General features: G+C 37.8%; 1 protein-coding gene across 17 annotated transcripts in view; it reads right to left on the reverse strand.

Annotated features, from left to right (window-relative positions):
* Positions 1 to 21886, reverse strand: part of SOX5 (SRY-box transcription factor 5) — a 1034891-nt gene that overhangs the window by 831504 nt on the left and 181501 nt on the right. For 12 of the 17 annotated variants that reach the window (XM_050746696.1, XM_050746702.1, XM_050746700.1 and 9 more), the window contains one exon: positions 10400 to 10476. The exons of 1 other annotated variant lie outside the window; for it this stretch is intronic. The gene's annotated coding sequence lies outside the window, so the exon portion shown is untranslated. Of the gene's footprint in view, positions 1 to 3689; positions 3834 to 10399; positions 10477 to 21886 lie in introns of all 17 variants that reach the window. 4 more of the 17 variants (XM_050746692.1, XM_050746690.1, XM_050746689.1 and 1 more) reach the window with 2 other exon arrangements.

Consider the following 21886-nt stretch of genomic DNA (forward strand, 5'->3'; position numbering starts at 1 on the left):
CGTGCCTTGTCTACTTTGTTCATTACCATATTTTCAAGACTGGCACAGTGTGTGGCATGTAATGGGCATCCAATAAATATTTGTTGAATGGATGAGTGAGCTATTTTGTGATAATAAGAAGCAACTGAATCTGATTCTCTAGAGGATGGTTTTCTGAGTTTCTATCTTATTGAAAAGCACCAATGAAACAGATGGGAGGTTTGTGTAAAAATATGGGACACCTCAATAATTATAGATACTACATTTAATTAGCACAATTGCCAAAACATAGCCAGGATCGAAAGACTATTTTTATATAAAATTGAGGATTTCCTTTTACCAATAAGAAGCCTTCTTTGCAATCCAATAATCATCAGTGATTATAGTATTAACCACAAAGGTGATGCACAGGAAAATTCTCTGAAGTGTTCCTTTCTCCTCTTTGTTTTGTATCTTTCCCAAGAAATAATAATTAACTGTCAAAAAATTATCCTTTCACTATCTTCCAAGAATGGAAATTTAGTTATTGCCAATAAAAATTATCAGTAAAAGTAGAAGGTTACTACGGTAAAGATCACAAAGCAATAAATGGTGAGCCTAGGTCATTAATCAAATCCACTTGAAGAACAGTTCAACCAGATAGTTAATTACCTTTACGATCAACTATTTGCTAACTAAATCATTTTGCTTTATCAAATATTATCTAAAATAATATGTGCTACTATTTCTTAAGCATTTATTTATAGGCATTCTGGATAGGATTGCATACATGCTTCTTCACTAAAGTCTCATGATTACCTTAGAAAGGAAGTATATATCTATCCCCACTTCACAGATAAAGAAACTGAGGCATCAAAAGTATATCCTGGAAATTGAGGAATCCAAGTCCACCATGCTTTGAATCCCAGAAACATTTCTACTCCAACTATTCCATGCTAATCAGTATATAATGTAGTGACTACGTTTGCTTTGGCTTAAAATTCTCATATATTTCAAGTCATATATTTCAAATTCTCATATATTTCAAGAAATTCTTCTTGGTAGTAGGGACAACTTTAAATAGAGCTTTTTCAGTCAGTATAATGTGCAAAATACAAACTTAGTTACCTGAGTTGAAAACTGTATCATTTTGTCCCATAAAAAAAGTATTAAGCGATCTGATTCAAAATATCATTTTGATTATGAGGCAGAGGATTACTCATGAGGTTAAGGCTGGGTGAGGGCCCTGATGCTCTGGTCTTGCTGTTGTCTGGTGGGTGCGTTAGGACACGCACCGCAGGGTAATTTTGACTAATTTCTCTACATGCGTCTTGCTCTTGCTTTCTCCCACTGTTCTCTCAGATGTCTTGGCCACATATTATCTTTTGAAATTATTACAAGGGGCACTAAAGAAAATGGGCATGGAGGAAGAAACTGTTCTTCTTGCTCCCCTTTAGCCATTATTTTCGGATGAGATCTGAATAATTCAGACTCCAAAAACTGTACTCTTTCTATTGCAACATACTGCATTCCAATAATTTCTGGTTTTAAGAAGTCAAGAGAAACCCTGCTTTTCATGCTCTTGTGCTCTCTTCTAAATTTAATTAATACATATTTTATCAAGGGATAAAGAAGAAGGTGAAGATTTTTTGTCATCAGCTTCTAAGACATCCAAATGATTCTACACATATCCTACCTACTCTTGACCTGCAAAGACATTTGAATAGCCTTGCAAACAAAAGTGCTGTCTCTTTTTACCACACTTACATCATTCCCTAATTCTGGGTTTAAAAATAGAATCTTCACTCACAACAACTAGATTTTTAGCTTATAATATGGGGAATAAAGGTCATAGGCAGAAAATGAAGAAGATTAGTGGAACTATATAAAGACAGGAAAAGGAAGAAAAGAAAAAGGATGGCAGGGAAGGAGGGAAGGGAGAAGCTGAATAAAATAAAGGAAGAATCTTTTTGTTTTATCCACAGCCTTTGGTAAAGTTAGTTAGAAGTTTGCTTTAAAACAAAATTGCCTCTTTCAGTACTCAGTGATATTTTATTTCTGTGTAACTTCCTTCTCAAATAGGTTAATTACAGAGGCAATTAGTCTAGCTACACACAGGATGTCACTATTCCCTTATATAAATAGAACCAGCACACATGTTTCAGGCAGAGAAAAATATCTGTAAAGACCAAATTTCAAAATGTTACGGAATTCTGTGCTGTGAGATGCACTTTTGCCCAGTTTGGGTGAAATTTTGTGTTTTCATCATTCTTATTTATTGAATAGTCCTTATGTTTTATTATTCTCATGGAAATTCTTTACATGAACTAGGAAAATCAGCTCAAATTATAATAAAAAGTCCAAAAAGTAGAGGGATCATGGCACTAGGTAACTGAACAGGAGTAAGGCCTTGTTAGCAAGGCAAATAGGAAAAGGAGAGCTAGAACTGAAAAAGCTAATCTTATTATTAGTTTAAGCAAATGTACTGACCTATGCAGCCTCGAGGTTTTTTGTGTGAGTACTTCATTTTACATATTGAAAGTCTGGAAATTAGTAACTACTGTAGTTCTGAGATCCTAGTGGTTCATAGCGCAAGAGGCTTTTAAAGCCTCTTGCTTTAAAATTGGATATATGCATCTCTGGGTCGCAGGATCCAGACTCAGTGATACACATGGAATTCACGGGAAAACTTGTTAAATCACTAATAATGGCATCCATTTTCGCCTGAAACCCCTAACTACTGATTATTGTTTATACATTTATCAAAACCAAAATGATAAAGTGCTCTTCAAAAGAATAAATTGCTATATCTAGTACTAAATACATATTCATAGAGGGCACTCCGTCCTTCTTGATGGTAGCTACCCAGGATGACAAAATTGAAAGACGCTGATGACACACTAAACATCTATGGTTCATTAGCTCGCTTGTTTACTGTGGTTATAGTGAAAGCAAGGTCTTAGGTCAGCTCCTCATATCGACCAGCACATTCCTTTCTCTTCTGTGGCCATAGAATATTCCATGCAGTTTTGACTGGCTCTCTCAAAAAAAGTTTGCCATTGGTCACACTATGGCCTGAGAGAGGAAGATACATGACCATTACTACAATAAAAACAAGTGGATCCCATTTCCTGCTCAATCATGGCCCCAGTGCATTCTTCTCATACATGAAGCACTGCATGTTGCTTATAAATCAACCTAGAAAAATGTGTGCTTGAGCCCTGAGATTACTCTGCCTGAATGTGAATCCCGCTCTGCCTCTTACTAGCTATTGAACCATGGCAAGTTATTCAATTTCTCTCTGTCTCTAGCTCCTCAGCTGAAAAAGTGGGTATAATAATAGTACCTGTTTCATAGGGGTACTGTAGGAGGCTTAAATTATATAATACAAGCAAAGCCCAAGAATAATTCCTGGCACAAAGAAACTCCTCAGTAAATGATAGGTACTCTAAGTATTCTGCACTGAACAAACAGTGAACAGTGATGAGACTTTTTCAGATTTTATGTGCGTATGTGTGCACGTGTGCACGCACACTTGCACGTGTACATAAATCTACAGGTCTTGCATTTAAATTTAACCTCCTATAAGAAAAAGTGGAATTTTAAACGGTGGTTAAAATTGACAGGACAAATGAACTGAGCCCTGTAAAGATCTCTATCAGCACTAGAATCTCCCCATAGTCTAGCCTGTCTGGTACAGCAGTCTCTCTGGGATTTCAGTCCAGGCTTACCTGAGTGTACAGCAGCAACAAGGTAGAATAGGCTTTCTTCTTTTACTCCAAGCATCCAGAGCTATGCTGATGACAGAGGGATGGGCAGAGAATGGAGTGATCTCCCTTCCAGAAGATGAACAGTGCCACTGAGAACCTAAATAACTGTTTTATAAGAGATCATTGGCTTTACTGCTTCTGTGTGACCTTTCTGTCCTATTTCCTCTAGAGGGTTTGATGGTGGGTGGGTAAGTCAACTATGCAGCTAAGTGAGCTAGGCAAATAAGTGTTTTGACTACAGTGCCTACAAATATAGAGATATGTGCATATGCATATTCTTTCCCATGCATGCACCAGGATAGCTCCAGAGTATGACAATTAAAAGTACGTTACAGAAGTCATAAGGGGCACATTTTGGATATTTCCTTCAATATCACAGCCAAAAAAAAAATAATGTTTGTTATTACAAGTCACACATATGGAGTGCTTTAAGTCCCATCATCTTTTCACTTGGGGATTTCCTGCTAAGACTTAGTCCTTTTTTGCAAGACAGTAACCTCTAGGTTTTAAAATTACTGATCTTGTATTTTTCAGTCACTGTAACAGCCGATTTGGACTGACTTCACGGGTAACCAGATCAATTGTGTAGACATTAATACTTAAGAGGGCGTGGGGAGAGGGACTCAACCGGAACACTCAACCTATAAAATGGACTATAAAATCACTATCAGAATAGACACTATGAACAAAATAGAATTCTTCACAGCCCAGTTCTCCCTTACACAAATTAGTGCATAGTACAACTCAAATCAGCCCTGATGTTAGGACTCTGTGATCAGGTAAGGAGTCGACACCAGGAAACTAATATTAACCTGGCTGGTCAGTTACAGGTGTGCTACCCTTTCCCATCTAACTCAATACTTTAGATGAGTTTGATATTTAACAATTAGTTGGATCTAAATGATCCCATTATTCAGGGATTTTTCTCTCAAAGTCTATAGGATCTCAGAAAGAAAATCACAGTAAGCTAAGAAACCACAGTAAAAAAAAAAAAAAAAAAAAAAAAAAAAAAAAGGGAGGGCTATTAGCATCACAGCATTATACACATAATAAAGTGTCTTGATCCATCAGTAGAATTAAGTGATTTGCAAAATCCAATTCCTCAAATTCATCATTCACAGAAATGTAAAAACATGTAATCAAATATTATTTCTATCAGTGTATAAAAATATATGAAATATGTATTGATATTAAAACATTTATAATTACAGACCTATTAACTTTATCCTTAATGTTAAATAATGAAAAGTCACCTGTGAAATAACATCTAACTAAATTTTAATACATTGGTTTTACTAATGCTTTTTTCCGGTTTGCTCTGCTTTTTCCCCTTTTCTCTCTCACCAGATTCTTGGTTTTACTGGGCAAAAAAAAAAAAAAAATTAGTACTCATTTAGATTCATTTTTTGGCCACATATACTTAATAGTTTCACCTTCCCATCTCTCTCTTCTTTCTGCCATCACTTCTGGAACACAGCCAGAAGCCATGCTGGAGCGGTGCCAGCATGTCCTGTTCTTTTGCAATTTGATTGCCTCTGTATACATCTCAGTTAGGCTTACCTAAGTCACCATTTACAATATTGAGTAGAAAGAGCAGGTTGAAATAGTCGGCATTTGTAAGTCCACTGGTCACATGATACAAAATATATAGCCAAGTGTAGAATTTATAGCAATAACATTTATGTATCATGTTACTCCTAGGACAATCTAATTTATAAAGTGCCTATTGTGTATACATAAGGAATAATCATAAATCATTTCCATTAAACAGTGTCAACTGTTTAACCCAACTTTCCCCCTAAATTCTGCAGACTGTGATTAATGAGGTTTTTTAAAGGAAGCACATGAGAAAAAAAAAAATCAAGTCTGATTCATCTTAGGTGAACAACATACCCATATATAGGAGCAGGTGTCTGTAGTATGATTTAGAATACCTATGGAACATCTCTGGAAAATATTAACTTCCTCTGGAGTAGAGAAATGTCCATGAAAGTGAGGTGGGAATGTGGCAAGAGCCCAAATCTGTCACCAACCTCAGGCTTTCTTTTATTTCCTTCTCAGGAAAGAATGGATTTAAAACAAACAAACAGAAAACCTTCAGGCCCTATTGGATCAGTTGTCTGACATGTTTTCATCTGCAGGCATTTTCAGAAAACCTGAGAAAGATTATTTAGATTAGCTTCTTTGTCTCTTTGACTCCTAGTTAGAGAAAAATCCCAATCAGTGACCGAAGCTTTCAAGAGTCCTAAAGTGAAACTCAAAACATGTATGCGAATTTTCTCCCTCTGTTCACTCCTTAGCTCATGTCCTATTCAGAGAGGCAATTGTCTTTAGTAATCTATGCTTTGGGGTTCTCAATGAAACTCATTCTTCTCCTTTAAAAGCTCTTAAAATTAATACTAGGAAATGTTTTTATAATTCACATCTGTAAATGCATTTAAGTTTACCTGAAACTCACACCTACACAGCCAAATTGGACATCACTTTACAAAAATATGGTTGGATTTTTCTTACAGTATTTTGATCCTCTTTCTTCTGTCCTTAGAAAGGACTATAAGAATGACATAGTCTTCTTGCCTTAACTCCACAGCCTTAAAAATATCCACTGATTTGTGTCAGCCAAAACTGAAGAACAACTTAACACTTTTTCATATATATATATGAATAAATTTGTTCTTTATTCTTCATATAAGTGAGAAACTCGCTTTTCCTCCAAACTCTATTGATGACTGATATATTACTATGGAGAGAAGCAATCCCCTAGCTAGGTTAAAATTAAAACTGGAACTGAAAATCAAAGGAAGGAATGCATAGCAAGAAAATCTGTAAATCACTTTTCTGCAAATGAACTACCTGCTGTTTTCTACTCACAGAAAATTGACACTATGTAAAGATACGTTGTAATTTAGAAAGGAAAACAAAACAAAATCTATATACACACAGAATGATCAGAAATCCACGAATGTCTCAGTCGAAGCAAGAACTGGTGGCAAACAGAGGTTTGGGGAAAGAGTTTATTTTCCAAATAACATGTTAATCTTCATAATCAGATACACTATGACCTTTGTATAACTATTTTGAAAACTGATCATCCCCCATGATAGCTGTATTTCAGCGGCATTAATTGGTAGGGGGAAAATGATATATTTCTCTGCAACTTGGGTATATCAAACTTGAGGAGGAGTAACAACTCATTTTAGTAATAACGGAAGATTTTGGTTCAAAAGTTTATCCATTCATGAGGAACAGTGCTAAATTCACAGGGCTTTCATTTGTGCAAAGAGACAAAAGGTGACACACTGTACCTTCTTTAACAAATTTATTCCTCAAAAATATCTGGTAAACAAGGAATTTTTTCCCATTTTTGAGTGATATTTTGAGTTGCTCAAGAGGAAAAACTGTTATGCTCAAGTGAAGCAACTTAAAACTCCAGGCTGACTCCTTCTTTCAAGAAACTAAGGAATCTATGGAACAATAAAGCATAATTATGACTTCCATTTCAGTGAGAGCTACTCTTGTCTTCACCTTGTTAAAAGGTTAACTTCTTCCCAATTGCATAGAAAAATAAATAACTGCCATGTAGGCATTTAAAAAGTACCCATGTTTTCCTATGATTGACTTATATCTTCTATCAATTCTATCTAAATTACTCAATTAAAAATAATTATTAAGAAAATAAATGATTTCATCAACATGTTCCAAAATAAAATATGGACAAGAAGAAAAAAATCAGCTAATCAACACAAAATTTGATATAATTATTGAAAATGATTTTATTTACAATTTAATAGACTTGATTACTACTTTTTTAACTGAAGTTGAAGAGATTTGGGATACGAAGGCTTCTATAACAATAAAAGCTATTGAATCAAAGAAAACTTCTTTTCCTAATATGTCTTTTTATGTTGCCAGTATAAAGTGCTTACCTTAAATAAAAGATTTGCTTAGTTTTTTAATACAAATACTAGTAAAGAAGCACCTCCAAGGCTGAACCACTCATTTCACTTTAGTTAACAAAATTATGTAACTTGCCTTTATTCTTAATTTGGTATTATCATTTAAACTACTCGTTACATATTATCCTCATTTTGTCTCTTTATTCAGGAAATAGTCCCGGTAACAACTCATTATCCTGGATGGCTATGGTAGCAATGCTATTTTTGTTTGTTCTAGAAGGCATAGATTCATTGTCACTATTCAAGTTTCTTATCCTAGAACCCACAGATTGCTAGGAAATCCAAAGGCTTCTAGAATGATATGCAAATTTTCATGTATATGTGCCCATTGTGATTTTTCTGGCAGCAATCCATTTATTTTTTGCTACCTAGCATTAATGCAGCCTCTTTCAGTTAATAGTACCCTATTTCCTTCTGGGATACAAACCCAGTGCCTAGTCCATGGAAAATTACAAAAGTGATTCTGCTCTCTGCTCCAAGAGAGGGGCACAGGATTATTCAGTGATCTAATCAGAACAAATTAGTACAAAGACACTTTTTATAGGGCTTCTGAGAAAGGCATCTTCTCTTTTCCAGCTTGACCTGAAGCCTGAGAGGATGTTACAGCTGAAGCAATGCCCCTGCCACCATCTTACTACCAAATGAAGTCAGAAACTGAGGCTGTATTAGTGGACTCTGAGAGATGGAGAGAAACTGAATTCTGTTTACATTATTTTAATTCAGAAGTTAGCTCTGTGCCTGAATTTTTCATATGTTAGTAAAGCACATGCACACACTTTCATACTATCCTACTCCATAATATTTGCATAGCTGACTCCTTCTTCAGTGTAACTATTACTGGCTTTCTTTGACCTTTCCTATCAAATGTAAATTCCCTCTGTACTCTGTGCTCTTGACTGCCGTCCATCCTAGCTGTCTTTAATCTTATTACATATTATCAAAATCATATGCCATATGCTGTTCATTAATTTGGTACAGAGGAATTTTGTCAGTTTTCCAGTCCTTTTCAATCAAATTTGCACAATGCAGGATTATTTTCTAGTGGAGAAAAAGACAGAGAGAAAGGAAAGGAGTAGGGGAAGGAAAAAAGAAAAAAAAAAAAAAAAAGAAAAAAATAGGCTTTAAAAATGGAGAGTTCAAATAGACAGCCATGTAGTGAGTTTCATTCAATGGTGAAACAAATTGAGATTTTGTTTAGACACATATAAGAAGATCAATTTTGCTTAAATATCTTCAGCAGATATTAGCAGGAAATAATTTTTATGCATTCTGATCTCAATTGCAACCAGACTTAGCTGACATAATAACGGGGTCCCTAAAAGTAACTGCTGAGGTTTAGAAGCACTTGCCACTTCCTGTGAGCTGGCTCTATAAATGCCAAGAGTGAGTATCTTAAATTAAATGAATAGATTAATAAACATCTTTGGAATATCCATCATTAAGGCTGATTTATGTTCTGTTGCCAGCAATAATTCAAAGAAATGCCACGCTATTCAAAAAATATTGCATGTTGTTCTACCACTTCGCCAATGTTATGACACCATGTAAGTATGACAATATCTATATTCTTCTCAGTACTAACTATATACAAAAGCCAATAGATATTAAACCACTTTAAGTTTACATGGGCATCAGCACGGGAACCACTCATATTTATAACTCTGATGAATGGCCTTTCATTTGTAAATTTATGGTGTATCCATAATTTCTTAGGAAACCAAGAGGTTCATTCAAAAAATTGCCACAACATTTATCTATGCAAAGATGATGGATATAGTTTATGTAATTAAATGCTTTTAAAAATTAAAATCATATTGCCAAGAGACATGTTCTTTCCTGGTTTCCTCACATTTTAAAAATGATCAGAACTGCACTCTCAGCAGTTATGATGTTTAATCTAAATAGTGTATTAACACTTATTAAATATATCCAAAATCATCCCTGTTAGAGCTGTGTAGCATTTTCTTGAACTACTAGAAATTAAGTTCAACTTATATTTCTTATCTTTTTGTCTAATTCTATCCCCCTACAATAAGCTATAAAATATAGAAAGCAGCATTAGAATATAATAGTTTTTGTTTGTATTTACTGCATTTACTATATTTAGTCCTTCAAGACTATTCACGGCAACCTGCATGGTTTACTGTAAGAAGAAACTATTATAAATTTTATTATGACTCAAAATATATATTTTGGCAAAAATCAACATTAATTAAGAAAGGAAAGACATATTTTATCCCAGTATGGACTTAGCTCAATTGGAGGAACTGATGAAGTAGGAAAAGATGAAAAGATAGTAATTATGAATAAAGTAACCAATAAAAAGCAGAATAGTCAATGTTATATGTGTGAAGAAGAAATGCACATTGTTGCTAATGTGTGATGTGCTTTGGTGGCATTTCTAGTCTACTTTCATTTGCCTTCAAGTACACACAAATGTAGGAAGTACAGACAAGTCTCAGTGGCTTTTCAAAATTTAATTTGCCCTATTACTACAGAATCTACAAAAATTGAACCTGTTTTTAATAGATTTGGTTATATGAGCAACAATCTCCAACTTATCAACTTTTTTAGCATTAGTACATTCAGTAAAAGGAAAAATTGTGCCAAATACTTGCAAAATTTCTTTGCCAAATACTTTTTACATATTAGCTCTCTACACAATACTTAACACAAACATCCTATTAAAAATAACAAAATAAGCATTGTACATACCCCAGTAGGTCGCTAACTCCTCGTGGGCAGGAACATATTTTTCATCATCTTTGGGTCACCAATGGCCAGCACGGCACCTGGGATAAAACACACACCCCATAAATGAGTTTCAATTCATGAAATGGTACAGTGCTGATTGGATTCCATTTGGAAGGCATGAATTCAATGAAGTAACCATCCATATATCAACCTTCTTCCTCTATATCCTACATTATTAAACGAGCACTGCACATTCTTATAAATCTAAATGACAATTTTATTCTGAAAACTCAGTTCTTGAGAATAATTGCTTCTAAATGGTCATTATATTACATATCATTATACTCTTTCAGTTTTGGTGGAAGCAACCCAGCGAAGTGTCTGAGACGTCCTTTGGAGTTAGGCCAACAGAGGTACAAACCCTGGTTCCACCACACTATGTATATAGTGTTGGATAAAATTACTTAATCTTGCTAAATCCAGCTGTCTGTAAACTAAGGGTAACTGTAGTCTCTTTCTAATAATGTTGTTCAAAGGCTTAAAGGAAACAATGCCTAGCATGCTGTCTGACACACAGTATACTGTCTTCATCTTCCCCCTTCCCTCCTCATTAGTGGAGGGAAGAATTAACCTTGGCCAAAGAGATGGGCATTTGCCTTCAGCTATGAGAACGTGATCTCCTGAACTCAAAATGTCATAGGAGTGTGTTTGTTTGGCTGAAGGCTTTGGCCACTGAACAGTCTAACAATGTGATTTACAATGGGTGGTTTGGGCCAAGCAGTATCAGTTTTGCCTCTCAGAGGGACCAGAAACTAAAACTATCAGCCCAATACCAACATTCAAAAGGGGGTGGAGACTAAAGGTCAGCCATGTAGGGGACAGTATGTAGTCAAGTCCCAGTAAAATCTCCAGACACCAAAGGCTCAAGTGAGCTCCCCTGGTTGGCAATGCTCTGTGTGACACATCGATGCCAGGAAAGTGACATATCCTGACTCCATGGTGAAGACAAGAGAAGCTCTGTCTCTGATAATTCCCCAGACTCTACCTTACATATTTCTTCTCTTTTCTGATTTTAATCTGTATCCTCTTCTTAAACCATAACTGTGAGTATAACAGCTTTCAATGCATTCTGAGTCTTTCAAGCCAATTGCTGAAGCCAAGGATGGTTTTGGGAACCCCCAAAACCTGCAATTGATGTCAAAAGTGGGGATTATATTGTGCAGAGAACTGGCTTCCTCTAACCCTGACATTAACTGTAGAGTTAGTTAAACTTGCCCACCTTCCTTCTTTAAATCTAGAAAGTCCAAAAAGCTTTGAAAGCTAGCTTACTTCACCACTCAAGTGAACTGATTAACAAAGACCTCACTGTTAAAATTCACTTTGACTTGATATTTACATATAAATTACATCCCATTGCTTATTTTTTCTCACACAAACAGTAAAAGCCATTCCTTCCCTATTCCCAATGATAGATAAAGAAATTGTTTTGGGTTTTTTGTTTTGTTTTGGTAATGTGAACGGTAGTAACATTTAGAAATGAATGAATCACACAAGTGAAATTTCTAAAGATTATTAATAATAGATCTGTCAAGGTCAGATGTTAGACAATAAACTTCATTAAAAGATGTACTGGTTTTGGCCAGGCACGATGGCTCATGCCTATAATCCCGGCACTTTGGGAGGCCAAGATAAGTGGATCGCCTGATGCTGGGAGTGCGAGACCAGCCTGGCCAACATGGTGAAAACCTGCCTCTACTAAAAATACAAAAATTAGTCAGGCATGGGGGCATGCGCCTGTAATCACAGCTACTCGGGAGGCTGAGGTGGGAGAATCATTTGAACTCAGGAGGCAGAGGTTTCAGTGAGGCAAGATCGTGCCATTGTACTCCAGCCTGGATGACAGAGCAAGATTCTGTCAAAAGACAACAACAACAAAATGACTGGTTTTCTAACAAAATATTAGTTAAATCACATATTCCTTGTGCTTCTCCTAAGTGGTTTGGTTGTTCCCTGCAAGAGATTGCTTACAGCCTTGTTAATTTTTTTAAACAAGTAACAATTTGGTAGACATAATAGTAAGACCATCCCAAAGATCCTACTGAAATGTTGAATATGCTCAGCATAATGCCCAGGAATGTGACTATAATGCATTTTATTCCGTGGACAGGTTATATAACACAGGCGATTTTGAGTCAGATTATCTGCATGACTCTTACCTAATCGATTGCATCTGTCTTTTACATTTTAGTCTAGAAATCAAAGAGAAGTCAAAGAGAAGATGGAGATCTGAAGCACGAGAAGGATGTGGCACACCACTGATGTCTTCAGAATACAAAGTACACACGGCAAGGAATATAGCAGCCTTTAGGGCCTATGGACAAGCCGTAGCTAACAGCCAGCAAGGAAGCAAAAACTTTAGTCCTAAAAACACAAAGAGCTGAATTCTGCCAAAAACAAGTATAAGTTCGGGAAACAGATTTTTCCACCCCAGGGCCACAGACAAAACCTCAGCCTGGACAACCTTGATTTTAGCCTCATGATACCCTGAACAGAAAACCCAGCCAGGCTGTGTTGGATTTCTAAGCTTCAGAACTGTGAGCCAATATATGGGCACTGTTTTAAGCCACTAAATTTGTGACAATATGTTATACAGGATCACAAGCTTCTGCAAGTCTTATATTAACTTCTCTTTAGTCTTTCACCCTGAAAACAGGAGTCAGTTATGGGCTACATTTCCTTAACCATATAGACCCCAGATTGCTATTCCTGAAACAAGACAATTCTTGTACCCACTCTGAATAACAAATACAAAACAAGGTACTAAGTTGTATGTAAAGAGATCATTTGTGCCAGGCGTGGTGGCTCACGTCTGTAATCTCAACACTTCAGGAGGCCAAGGCGGGCGGATCACCTGAGATCAGGAGTTCGAGACCATCCTGGCCAACAAGGTGAAACCTCGTCTCTACTAAAAATATGGAAATTAGTTGGGCATGGTGGCACACACCTATAGTCCCAGCTACTCATGAGGCTGAGGCAGGAGAATCACTTGAACCCAGGAGGTGGAAGTTTCAGTGAGCCGAGATCGTGCCACTGCACTCTAGCTTGGGTGACAGAGTGAGACTCTATCTTAAAAGGAAAAAAAAAAAAAAAGAAAAGAAAAGAAAAGAAAAAAAGAGAGATCATTTGGAAAAGTCAACTGCCTACCTCCTGTGAGAAATGAACTCAAATACACAGTAAATTATGTCCAACTTTTCTTAGGTCTTTCTGAAGTAAGTGGTAGTTGCTGCTTCTTTTTTCATATTATTATACTTTAAGTTCTGGGGTACATGTGCTGAACGTGCACGTTTGTTTCATAGGTATACACGCACCATGGTGGTTTGCCGCACCCATCAACCCGTCATCTACATTAGGTATTTCTCCTAATGCTATCTCTCCCCCACCCCCCTGACCCCCTGACAGGCCCGAGTGTGTGATGCCCCCTACCCCTGTGTCCATGTGTTCTCACTGTTCAACTCCCACCTATGAGTGAGAATATGCGGTGTTTGGTTTTCTGTTCCTGTGTTAGTTTGCTGAGAATGATGGTTTCCAGCTTCATCCATGTCCCTGCAAAGGACATGAACTCATCCTTTTTTATGGCTGCATAGTATTCCACTTTTATGGCTGAATAGTATTCCATAGTATTCCATGGTGTATATGTGCCACATTTTCTTTATGCAGTCTATCATTGATGGGCATTTGGGTTGGTTCCAAGTCTTTGCTATTGTGAACAGTGCCACAATAAACATACATGTGCATGTCTCTTTATAGTAGAATGATGTATAATCCTTTGGGTATGTACCCAGTAATGGGATTGCTAGTCAAATGGTATTTCTAGTTCTAGATCCTTCAGGAATCACCACACTGTCTTCCACAATAGCTGAACTAATTTACACTCCCACCAACAGTATAAAAGCGTTCCTATTTCTCCACATCTTCTCCAGCATCTGTTGTTTCCTGACTTTTTAATTGCTGCTTCTTTAAACAGACTTGGGTATGGGTGCAGTGGCTCATGCCTGTAATTCCAGTACTTTGGGAGGCCAAGGCGGGTCACCCGAGCTCAGGAGTTCAAGACCAGCCTGGGAAAAATGGCAAAACCCCATCTCCACATATATATATATATATATATATATATATATATATGCTGGCTATGGCGGCACAGGCCTGTGGTCCCAGCTACTTGGGAAGTTAAGGTGGGAGGATGGTGTGAGCTTGGGAAGTGGAGGCTGTGGTGAGGTGAGAATGCACCACTGCACTCCAACCTGGGTGACAGACCTAAGACCCAGTGTCAAGAGGAAGAAAAAAACAGACTTGGTAAACGACCGTATGTCCAGTGCAAAGTCTAAGTATTTGGAGTGTGGGGATCATTGAAAAGGAATCTCTTCCAGTAGTTGTTCTAGAATATGTTTAGAATATGTTCCTACAGTTGTTCCCTATCTCATTCTCTTTCTATTCACTTACTACAGCACTATCATATTTTTTATAAAACACCAATTTTACCGTGTTGTGTCCCTGCTCAAAATGACCAACTTAAATGACCTTCAAGATAAAGTCATTCATTCATTTATACAATATTTCAATGTGTACGATATGCTAAATTCTGTGTTAGGTGAATTTAGCATTCTTTAAAGAAACTTAGTTTTCTTAAACATATGCAAGGTATAACAGGCAAATGGGTTGAAGTTGCATCTATACCACCACAATAAATATATTCTTATTTTAAAATTGATATTATTTTTGGTTGACAAATCATAATTATATTACATTTATAAAGTAGAATGTTATATTTTGATATATGCATATGGGTGTATAGATATACACACATACACAGATATCAAAATGGATATATATAGATATCTATATATAAGTACATATAGATACAGATTCTTAAACTATGACTAAAGGAATATTGAAATTATTTGTTTATAAAATTAAGGTGACTGCCACTTGTAACAGATATGTTACTGTCTGAAATATTTCCAGATGCAGTTCCATATCATGTAAGTCTTATTCTTGTTGTCCCTAGATTAATGGCCTTTATCCTTTCAAGAAGAGGTCGGCCACCATCTAGAACTAAAGGGCCACTAATCAGCTTTGAGTTTCAGAGCTAACTTTTGAAAATCTTAGATAACAAACTCGAACGACAGAATTTGAGAGTAAAAAGCAGTGAAGATCTCCAAAATATGTCCCTTTACAAAACAAAAGCAAAATGCAGATCATAAACAGCCAGTGTGGGAGCTCTCACACACCTAGGGAGGAAGAGGAAAGAATTTTGGGCAAACAAAGAGGTAGAAAAGGGATGAAGAACTCAGAGGTGGGGTTCAGGCTTTTTTCATATCGGTATTAATATTTGGCTTCCAGGGCAGTGGTACAGAAGCCTATGAGTGGCACAAAGGAATCCACGGCCCTGTGGGCTGACAGTCCTCTTTCATGGACCTTTCTTGATGGCAGGAGTTGAGGGTGGTAGTGAGAGCACAGGACTGCCTGGGAATCCCTGTTTTTAGCCTTGTATCCATCTAATCTGGTGAGAGAGAAAAAAAAACCACTGCTAAAGGAAGGAAAACGTCTGGATTGACTGAGTAAGAGTTGGTTATTTATTCCTTGCAGTTGGTGCACATGTGCAGGAAACTGAAAAGTACTATGCTCTGTTCTGCCCTCTCCACACCACCATACACACAAACACACACACACACACACACACATTCACATACATGCACAAAACAGAGGAAGACTGAGGAAGCCCTGGGATGGGGAGAAAAAGGGGAACCTCAAGTCCAAAGGAAATGGTAGGTCAGCAACAGATTCACTGGCTCAAAGTCCAGGGGGGGCCAGTTGCATCAGCAGCTGATCCAACAAGGACAGAGCCCCTCCGGGTAGAGACCAGATTAGGGTGCAGAATCCAGGAAGGACACAGAGGTCAACTCAAGGATCAGCATGAATACATGTGACAGCCCACACTCCCAGCTGTAGCCACAGTGATACAGCCTCCCCCAAAGATGGTTTCTTTAGTTGGGACAGAGGCAGAGCCTGCACTAGGGTGAGATTGGTGCAGCCCCTAGGGGGACACACAATTAAAAGAGGCATCATTGCTCTCAGGGCCCTGTGGGTGCAGGGTTGGCACCTGAGAGTGCTGTCTCTTTACATTTTGTATCCTAGGCCCCTCCTTCACCCCATCCTACTCCAGGGCCTGAACAGGGATATGGGAAAACAAATACACAGAGAGGATTTGACACAGCTATTTTGTATTCATTTTTTATTCCCTTTCAACCTGCCCAGTAAGGTGGGGGCTCAGAAGTGAGAATAAGGCTGGGCACGGTGGCTCACGCCTGTAATCTCAGCACTTTGGGAAGCCGAGGCAGGTGGACCACCTGAGGTCAGGAGTTCAAGACCAGCCTGGCCAACATGGTGAAACCCCATCCCTACTAAAAATACAAAAAATTAGCTGGGCACGGTGGTGGGCACCTATGATCTCAGCTACTTGACAGGCTGAGGCAGGAGAATTGCTTGAACCCAGGAGGCGGAAAAGGTTGCAGTGAGGCAAGATCATGCCACTGCACTCCAGCCTGGGCAACGAGAGTGCAACTCTGTCTCAAAAACAAAAAAAAAAGTGAGAATACATTATGAAAACAGCTCTATTTTTCTTTGTATATTAAAGTGGATGAATTTTGACCCCATTAGATGTGTCTCAAAAATTATCACACTATTTTATCAAATATTTCCCTATTTAAATTACTCCAACCACTATTAAAAAGTCTTTTCTTCTTTCCACCTTCTTTAAGTATATCAGGTCTACTTCTTCCCATGCTACTGAAAATTACATGTTATCTCACTCAACATACAAAAGGAACCAAGCACTTCAATTTCCTAAGATTCAATAAGAAAGATGACCACTTCTAAGTCCTGCCAGCCTAAAGCTTATTTCCTAGCATCCTCTTCTGAAGTCTGCCAAAGAGATGCACAATCTAAAATCTAAAACTGTCATAAATCTGAGATACTATGGCAACTTGCCTAATTTAAACTTTTAAAATGTGCGTCATTGCTCCTTTTACAAATTCCGAGAACTTTCACATTTTTTAATCTAACACAGAGGTAGCAGGGTACCTATGGAGGTAGCAGTGTTGCATTGGAACCCACAGCTGGAATCCATGGGCCATATCTCTGTGGTCTACCAGTTAGCTGAAAGTTCTTGGATAAATCACTTGATCTTTCAGGGTATTATATTAATCACATGAAAGAGCTGGTCTATACAACCTCTAAAGTTCCATCCTGCCCTAATATTTCTATCTTAAGTAGATGGTAACATCTGATGGCATCTTAAACCTGCAAATTCATGAATATAGGCACCAGAAAGCTAAACAATTTACCAATTGTGGTAGGAGAACTGGTAGCATGGAGAGACAGCGATGGTAAGTGAGACTCAGATGGTCAATAATAATCGTAACAGCAAACATTTAGATATTTTATAGTAGCTCCTATGAGTAGGCAATGTGCTAAGCATTGTCATGTGTTACCTGGCTTAATTCTCAGAACAATGCTATGGGAGAGGTACTTTTTTTTTTTTTTAACAGAGTCTCACTCTGTCACCCAGGCTGCAGTGTAGTGATGTAATTAAGACTCACTGCAGTCTTGATCTCCCAGGCTCAGGTGATCCTCTCGCCTCAGCCTCCTGAGTGGCTAGGATTCTAGGTGTGTGCCACCATGCCCAGCTAATTTTTTGAATTTTCTTTGTAAAGATGGGGCTTCCCCGTGTTGACCAGGCTGGTTTTGAACTCCTGGCCTCAAGCGATCTCCCACCTCAGCCTCCCAAAATGTTGGGATTACAGGCATAATCTCAACATGACCCCACCAGGCCAGCCATCTTCTGCCCTAAACCTCTACCTTTGACGCATTTATCCTCTTACAGATGTGGATTTGTCATGTTTCGCATCATTCATCTGACTGAAAATCAGTATGCCAACTGCAGCCCATACTGTCCTACAGCAAAAGCACACTGCCCTTATCCATTGGAATATGGCTCCACAATCAAAAGTTTAATTTTTGCTCCTTTCCAACAGACACTGATAGGGAAAGGCACTTTTATTATATTCATTTTATAGATGAGAAAACTGGCACAGAGAGATGAAGAAATGTGCTCCAGTTCACACAGCTAGAAAGTCTTCAGCCAGCCCTGCTCCCCCTATTCATTGCATCCAAAAGAATTCAATTAAAACAAAATGAAAAGTACACGACAAACAAAATTCTAGAATCACTGTACATTACAAATATTTAACATAACTATTTCTGAAACTAAAACTAAGTAAGAATGCAGAAGAATGTTACTGAAAATTTATTTTCCTGAGGTATCAGTGCATAGATGCAAAGTTGAAATTGGAAGACATAATCATGTGCTCATTTTATTCTAAAGATAAGAAAAATGAGTTGACTTAGGGCAGTGGCAGGACTGTGCCTGGAACCCAAGTACCCTCTTTTCCAGCCCTGTGCTCCTTCCACTGTCTTCCTAATACATATTTTTGGAAAGACAACAGGGGTTGAGAATGCAGGCTCTGAAATTAGACTGCTTGGTTTGAATTCCTGTTCTCACTTACTAGCTGTGTAATCTCATGCCTCAGTTTCCACATCTGTAAAGTCTGAGAAACAATAATACCTACTGCATGTGGTTGTTGTGATCCTCACATCAAACACTTAGTACCATCCCTGGTAACCAATAAGCCCCTAATGAGTGCTGGCCTTCACTATTACCACAATAGCAATAGAACATTTGGAAAATCAGAAGGTCAAAAGATCAAGAGCTACTCAACAGCTAGGCAAGGAGAGCATAAAAAGCGTGTAAAACGCATATGAGGTATTCCAGACTTTTCATGTAAAAATTCCATTCCTTACTCGCCTAAGCACACCATGTAAACAACAGAGGTAAATAAATTGTTGTGGGGACTAGAGATGCGGAAATCCTAAAAGAAGTAATTTTACTGGCAAAGTTTTAGGTAGAATTCCTAGCTTCCAGCCTTAGCTTCATCACTGATAGTTGAGCTGTGGAAAGTCAAATTTTGTCTTTGTGTATCAGTTTCCTTCTTAGAGCTTCCCTATCCAGGGATACTTTTGAAAGTTTCCCAAATTTCATTAATAACTGGGGTCTAAAAGGAGATTCCATGTATTAATTGAAAAAATTCTAACCAAATGAACAACATACAATCTTGATTCCCAAAACTCTTTTTCGTTCCATTTTGCATCAGATTTCCAGCCATTATTAACTTGGTTCTGATTATAGAAAAACATACATAATTTGCAATTCAAACAGCCTTTCATCTTAAAAGGGTTTCCATTGCGGAAGAGAGAACAAGTTCCCCTAGCTCTGTCCTTGGCATAGCCCATCACTTGCTCAAGGGATCTTAACTCATAAAGGAGGAGCACTGTATAGCTTTAAAATGACTTCATTCCCATATTTACATATTTTTAATAGGGCTATGATGAATCTCCTTCCGCTTGACTCCTATTTTGAGCTGTGATATTTTAATCTCCATTCTTGCTGCAACTTAGCAGATGAATGTGCAGTGTGACAGAGCTCAGAGGAAATAGTATAAATAAAGCAAAGTGGAGCTATGACATCTCACATTTTATAGCTTTTTTATTGTAGCCGAAGCATAAACAGAGCACAGCTGTGTTATACTTACCGCTGTGAGCACTCCCTCAATCCGCACCCCCTGTTGCTTTTAAAAAGACAGTGCTCTTATTCGAAAAGCTTTGGCTGTGGGTAACGTGGCCCCACCGGGCCAGCCATCCTCTGCCCCAAACCTCTACCTTTGACGCATTTCTCCCCTTACAGATGTAGATTTGTCATGTTCCGCATCATTCATCTGACTGAAAACCGATATGCCAACTGCAGCCCATACTGTCCTACAGCAAAAGCACACAGCTCTTACCCATTGGAGTACGCCTCCACAATCAAAAGTTTAAATTTTGCTCCTTTCCAACATACACTGCACCCAAATAATGTATGCACCCTCTCTGACAGGAAATTAGCTGAAAGTATTCAAAACAGTGCACTCTCTTAATGAGAGCCCCCTTTTAAAATGAAGAAGTTGTATTTCTCACTTTCAAGTTAACTCTTAGTCATGTTTGAGTGAAAGTTGGAAACGCCAAAAAGGCCAAAAAGAGTGAAAGTTAAAAGAGTGGTGTTGAGATGAACAAAATAACTCTACGTGCTAATGCAATCATCAGGCTTTAGAATGTTTCAGGCTGGTTACGTATTTCAATCATTGTGAAGAAGATAGCATGACGGATAGCATGCACCCTCTATCCTCTAGCAAATGAGGTTATATAACATGGCTGCTTTGTCCAGAACAGGCACCTGATCTAATCCAAGCCAATCAGAGTCCTTCCTTATGATATCTGATTTAAGGAGAATGGATAAAGCAGTGAGCTATAAAATTCCAGCGCTGTCATCAACGGTGACATTTCCTCCCATATGGAGAAATCTCTATTGCAGCAAGAAACAGTGAAGCCGACATTCAAAGTGACACAGAGACAAGAGAAAGGGATCAAGTCCTGACAAAGTGTGACTCCCGGGTTCCAACTGTTCCTGAGGCCCAACTACATTCCTGTCCTTTCCCCTCCTTGGTTATTTGCCTTCCTTGTATTCCTTTACCCAACAAATTCCAGGCTTATTTCTTAAACTGCCTCAAATTGGATTTTTAGCACTTTAAAAAAAAAAGTGTCTTAATTATTACAACTTCTAGAAGATTCTTTTTTTTTTTCTTCAGATGGATTTAGATTTATTCTTCCTTTTTCAAATACCACCACACTATTTATGGGAGGGAGGGAAAATCCTCTGGGCTTGTAGAGGAATGTGTAATGAAAATTCAAAAGACACATGCATCCAAGTGAAAAGAATATAGGGGCATAGTAGCCTATACACCAGTGAAGTGAAATGAAAGACAGGAAGATTGATTTGCATCATCATTAACATGGAGGGAGAAAAGCACAAGAACACAATAACTGCAAGAACCACCTCCATTGACACACGTAATTGTTTCGAAACAACAGACCCAACTGGGCTAACATAGGGGCAAAGTTGGTATCCCAAGCTTCTCAGCTATCTATCCGCCCAAAGTTGCTCTTCTGCCAAGCTCATTGTTTACCAAGCTGCCAGCCCAGCCCAGGGATCTGATTAGCAATTTGCACTTTTGTGAGAGGATTAACAGAATTCCTTTGTTTTGATGTCGGATTATCAAACTGCATCTTTAAAGAGGTGTGACCTCATCCAGATTCATAAGCCTGCTCCCTTGAGAATGACTTGAATTTTACTCCACTTGCGCAACATATAATTTCATAAAGGAGTTACTGTCAAAACATGGTACTCAATTCTTGATGTGTGTGAAGAAGCACATTTGTAATGTAAATAACCTCAGAAGTTTTGTGATATTTTAAAATAACCCATCTGGTGGGAAAACAAGGATTTTCAACCCATTTGGTTCC

The sequence above is a fragment of the Macaca thibetana genome, chromosome 11 (assembly GCF_024542745.1).
Source record: "Macaca thibetana thibetana isolate TM-01 chromosome 11, ASM2454274v1, whole genome shotgun sequence".
NCBI classification, from domain to species: Eukaryota; Metazoa; Chordata; class Mammalia; order Primates; family Cercopithecidae; genus Macaca; species Macaca thibetana.